Source organism: Pygoscelis adeliae, unplaced genomic scaffold, assembly GCF_000699105.1.
Source record: "Pygoscelis adeliae isolate BGI_AS28 unplaced genomic scaffold, ASM69910v1 Scaffold129, whole genome shotgun sequence".
NCBI classification, from domain to species: Eukaryota; Metazoa; Chordata; class Aves; order Sphenisciformes; family Spheniscidae; genus Pygoscelis; species Pygoscelis adeliae.
Window position 1 is genome coordinate 84,238 of NW_008825431.1, and position 4,641 is coordinate 88,878.

The following is a 4,641-nucleotide window of genomic DNA, read 5'->3' on the forward strand; positions in this document are numbered from 1 at the left end:
CTGTCGGTGATGCCATCATGCCAAACAAGAAGAAATACAACGTGAACGGAGATTCAGGGATTAAAGCCCAGGTGAGGGCAGTCTTTAGTACCGTGATACCATTTTTCTATTTAAAAGTACATTTGTTTCTCTCTACCCTCTTTTTTTTTTCCTCCTTTCCTTGCTGTTCCCCCCAGTCACTTATTTCTGGAGCTGACTGCATCCCCTGCTTAAAGAAAATTCTGGTCTCTCTTCATTTTCTCTCGGGAGCAGGAGGTTTGAAACGATGAAGCGTTGAGCCGAACACGTTGCTCTGGGGTTGTTCTTCGGAGCGCCGTGACGGAGGAGTCGACGGGTTTGCGACCAGGGAGGTAGCCCAGGAAGTCTCGCCTCTCGGCCGGCGAGACTTTTTTGCTTGGTGAAGTAGCGTAGAGCAGCTCTTCGTGGTGGAAACCCCAGGTCGAAGTGAGACTTGGCTCATTTGAAATGTAGTGAGCACGCACCTGCATTTAGAAGTCATTAACCCCTTGTACCTCTGGAGGTGAGGTTTTTCAGCTTGAATTAGTTTTTTTTCCCTGCTGGAGGTTGAAAGCAGCGGCGTTTGTGTAGCTGCAGAGCAGGTTGGACTCCTAAATCCAAGCAGCTGCAGCTCGCAAAGGCTTCACGCTCTCCTTTGAGCTTCAGCCTGTGCAAAGTTGGCTATTACCTTCAGAGGTGTTTCGGTTTGAGCTGAACGAATTCAACCTGGAACCAAATCGCTGTTCTCGTCCCAGTCTCGAATGCCCTCGTCTTTCCAGCCGGGCTGGAACGCGGCGTGTTGTGCCATCGGTCGCCTTGTGCCGTTCGGTAGGGATTTAAACTGGAGTTTTGGTCTGGGTAAAAGGTCTGGTTTTCTCCTTCTGGCTGGATCGAGTGTGCGTTGCCTGAAATCTCAACTCTAAAATGAAGATGTGTTGTGGAAACTGGCTTACGGGTATATTCCTGCCGGTACTTTGTACCCTTCGCATGTCCGTGCGATACAAAATTTAGCACCGGATGAAGGTGATGCCTCAAATAAAGCAAATTCCAGCATCCATTCCTGCCCGCTCTCTCTGTTGTTCGAAGGATAAAGTCAAAAGACGTTGGTGAAGGGTCAATGCTAGCTAAAAGCAGACCTGAGCCTTGACCTGGCAGACACCCCTTCCCAATGTTCTCCTCTTCTGATGCCTCCTTCCACCTCTTGCCAGTCAGTGCCATGCTCAGCTAAAGCTAAACCCAGCTTGTGGCAGCGTTTAAAGGTTATAAACCCTTGAGGGGGTTTAGGGCAGGGTTTATTATAAAGTCTAGTTCTAGTTCTGCCTCATTTGGTTTATGACTTATTTTGCTTTTCGGCGTGTTCTTGCCTGTCGATGTTGCATGTGGAGGTACTTCAGGAGCTCTGAATGCAATTATCGATAGTACCGTGTCGCTTGAAATAGCTGCATTGAATGTCCTTGAAGAGATGATGTGGGAAAGGAAAATGTTAACTGTGGTACGAATTATTCACCCTTTGTTGGGTGATATTATTCACTCAATAATTATTCACCCTTCCAGCATATCTCACTTTGCCGAGAGCATCGTTTCACACGAATAACCTGATGCTTTGATGAAGCTGCTGAGCTGTTGAAGGATTTGTTTTAAATGAAAACAACAAAAAAAAAGGTGTTATTTCGGGCCAACAGCTTCTTAGAAAAGGAATTAAAAAAATGGTGTGTGTGCAAAGACCCCGTCCCACTGGGATCAGAGGTGTTAATCCGCAACGCAACTCTTGACTGTAATATGAGTTTGATCTTTTTTTTTCCCTCCCCTGTGTGTTTCCTGATCCGGTGTCGTTCTGTTGTTTGGTTTAAGATTAGCAGAAAAAAAAAAAGAGCTTCCAGGTGCTGCTGCAAATCCTCTCCCAGGTCCTTTCCCCCCTCCCCAGCAGCTTGGGCTGGATGTCCCCGGGCCAGCTCAGACTTGGCTTCACAGGGGACTCTGAATTAGCCGCCTGAGACCCCCATCACCTTTTTCCTTCACTTACTGGCCAAAAAAGCTGGGTACTGGCTCTGTAGCATCACCAGTCCGTCTCAAGTGCAATGTCAAGTGCTGCTGCTTAAACCACCGAGCTTGAATTTGAGTTGCCAGAACGGGATCAAATTCTTTATGGTTAGGTGACTTCTTTAAACAAAACTAACTTCTCAAAATACCCCAAGGGGTTAGTTAATAGACTCAATTAATGGCTTTCAGCATTTTGGAGATGTAAATGTTTAACCCCGTTGCACCAGATTGAGTCAGTTTATGCCCGTAGCAAAGTCCAAGGGAATTTGCAATTGGAAGACGTGTTTCCAATTTCCTGAGATTTAGCACGATCGTGAACGTGGTGGGAGCGTCGGTGGTTGGCTTACAAAGCGATGAGCGCTGGGAGTTAAAATATTTCCTAAAACAATAAGCCTGTTCTCCTGAATGCTTGCATACGGCCCGGTAGCCACGTACAGAGAGAATTAAAAGGGATGTTGAGCCGCTGGCGTGGTTTTGAGATGTGCCGTGTCCCTTGGGCAAGGCAGGTGGGCTCTGAGCGGTTCGAGCGTCTGTTGAAATGTGTCTCATGCCCGTGAAGCCCTTTGGGGCCACTAGCTGAAGGTTGGTGCTGATGTGAGCAGAGAAGCGTTAAGACAAGTTCAACCCGAGGTGCGCGTCAACGGGGCACGGAAGGGTTGAGTTTCTACCGTAAAACCACTAATAATCATCTGTAAGAGCAGGTGTTTGGTTTATGTGAAAACCTGGACTTGGGCAGTTTATAGTAAGGAAATACTGATTATTTGGCCTTCTTGCTGTTCTTTTCAACCAAGGGCAGGAGTAAAACGAAGCTTGGAGAAAGAGGTTCTTCTCCTCCAAGCAGTGCGTTGGCCAGGGAAGGCATGAAGCCACCGACAGGAGCCTGTTCTATAAATACCAATGTTAAATGTCATTTTCCCCTTAAAAGCGCCTGGATAAAAGTGACACTCCTTCCCTTATCTCTTCTGTCCTCTGCATGCCTTGGAGCAGATCAGCTTTGCTGACTTAAAATAAATATTTATCTCTCGGCGTGGCAGTTATCGCAGCCGTAGCACGTGTGGGGCTGAGCCTGGTTGTGCTCGGCTGCTCTCAAACCCGCTGCTGGTCTTGGGGCTTCGCAAACGCTCCTGGGGACTCCGAAATCTTCATTCCTTGGTGATGACTGAAATGGAAACGGGCTTGATTCTTCATCTCGGGTTGAGCAGTTGCTGCTTGTCATCCACAACAATTTGTTGCAGTGAGATGAGCTCCATTATAAAAGAGGGTAGATGCAAAATGCCACAAAATATTGGTGTTACGTCCGCTGCTGCGGTATTATTGTAGATGTTGCTGGTAAATGATAGTTGGTTCCTCCTCTCCAACTTGGATAATTTCATTTTGCCAGTCTGCACGTCACTTCATTTACATGCCTTATCCTTCATTTCTTGCTTTGGTGTATAAAGTTGTGCACTCTTAAATACAATACACTTAAATACTTGCGTTCTCCAGGTGTCCACGCTCCCAACAGTTACAACAGCCTTGAGTGATGTATCTAATCTCAACTGTTTCTTAATACGGAGTGCGGCTGGAAGCGGCATTCGTTACTTGAAGTGTTTTCATTTTTGCCTTTTGTATTTTGTGCGGCAGACAGGGAGCATCTCATACTGGTCATCGCAATAAGCGTCGCGAGATAGGTCAGGCCCCGCGTCGGCTCTGCAAATGTTGGGTGGTCCTAATGGGGCTTCTTTTGTGATGAATAACCCTTACTGTCAGCATTTTGGAAAAACAAGTTTGTGTGTAGTGGGGACAGAGCTTTCTAATTGGTGTGGTTAAAAGAGGCGCTTCAGGTATTTAAAAGACAAGCGTGTCAATGCTGCGTCTGGTGGAGGGCCTGAAATTAAACGAAATAGGCAATTTAGCGTATCCTGTCCCCAGTTAAATAATAGGAATTGCGATTCAGCCCGTAACTGAGATGGTGTCGGTGTCTGCTCAAGGCTCTGGATTCTTGGGATTAATCTTCTGTACCAGACTGTTGGGTTTTCCCATCTGACCTAACTATTAATTTCTTTTAACAGATCCAGTTTGCTGACCAAAAGCAAGAATTCAACAAGCGCCCCACGAAGATCGGCCGCCGTTCGCTTTCCCGCTCCATCTCGCAGTCCTCGACAGATAGCTACAGCTCAGGTGCGCGCCATCACTGCATCGGTTGTTCCTATTTATTGTCCTCGTTAAAAGTTTAAGATTATTTAAAAGCAAACTGACATCTTTTACAGTTATGTAAAGTTATGTGCAGTTGTGCTCCTGGGAGGAGCAGGGAGTCGGACCTGAAGATCCGTACGGGTCCCTTCCAACTAGAGATATTCGATGATTCTGTGATCAGCTGCGTCCTCTGACAGCATCTCTGCAGACCGCAGGGTTTCTCCTGCATTTTGCAGCAGCTCAGGGATCTCCCAGTTCTGCCGCGGAGTTGGTAGCGTCGGAGGGAAGGCATGGGAAGAGGGTTGTTGCTTTTTTTTTTCATTTTTCTGTATAGTTGGATGGAAAATTAAGTTTCTCTCCTGCTCTTAACACTTCTGATCCCTCCTTATAACCCTCGTGTGCGGTTGCTGCTGGTTTTCCTCCTCTCTT

At 46.9% G+C, this 4,641-nt stretch overlaps 1 protein-coding gene across 1 annotated transcript in view; it reads left to right on the forward strand.

The window, feature by feature from the left end:
• Positions 1-4,091: 4,091 nt before the first annotated feature.
• The window catches only part of AHCYL2 (adenosylhomocysteinase-like 2), a 35,501-nt gene continuing 34,951 nt past the window's right edge, over positions 4,092-4,641 (forward strand). Inside the window, exon 1 of the mRNA XM_009330998.1 lies at positions 4,092-4,197. The gene's annotated coding sequence lies outside the window, so the exon portion shown is untranslated. The remainder of the gene's footprint in view (positions 4,198-4,641) is intronic.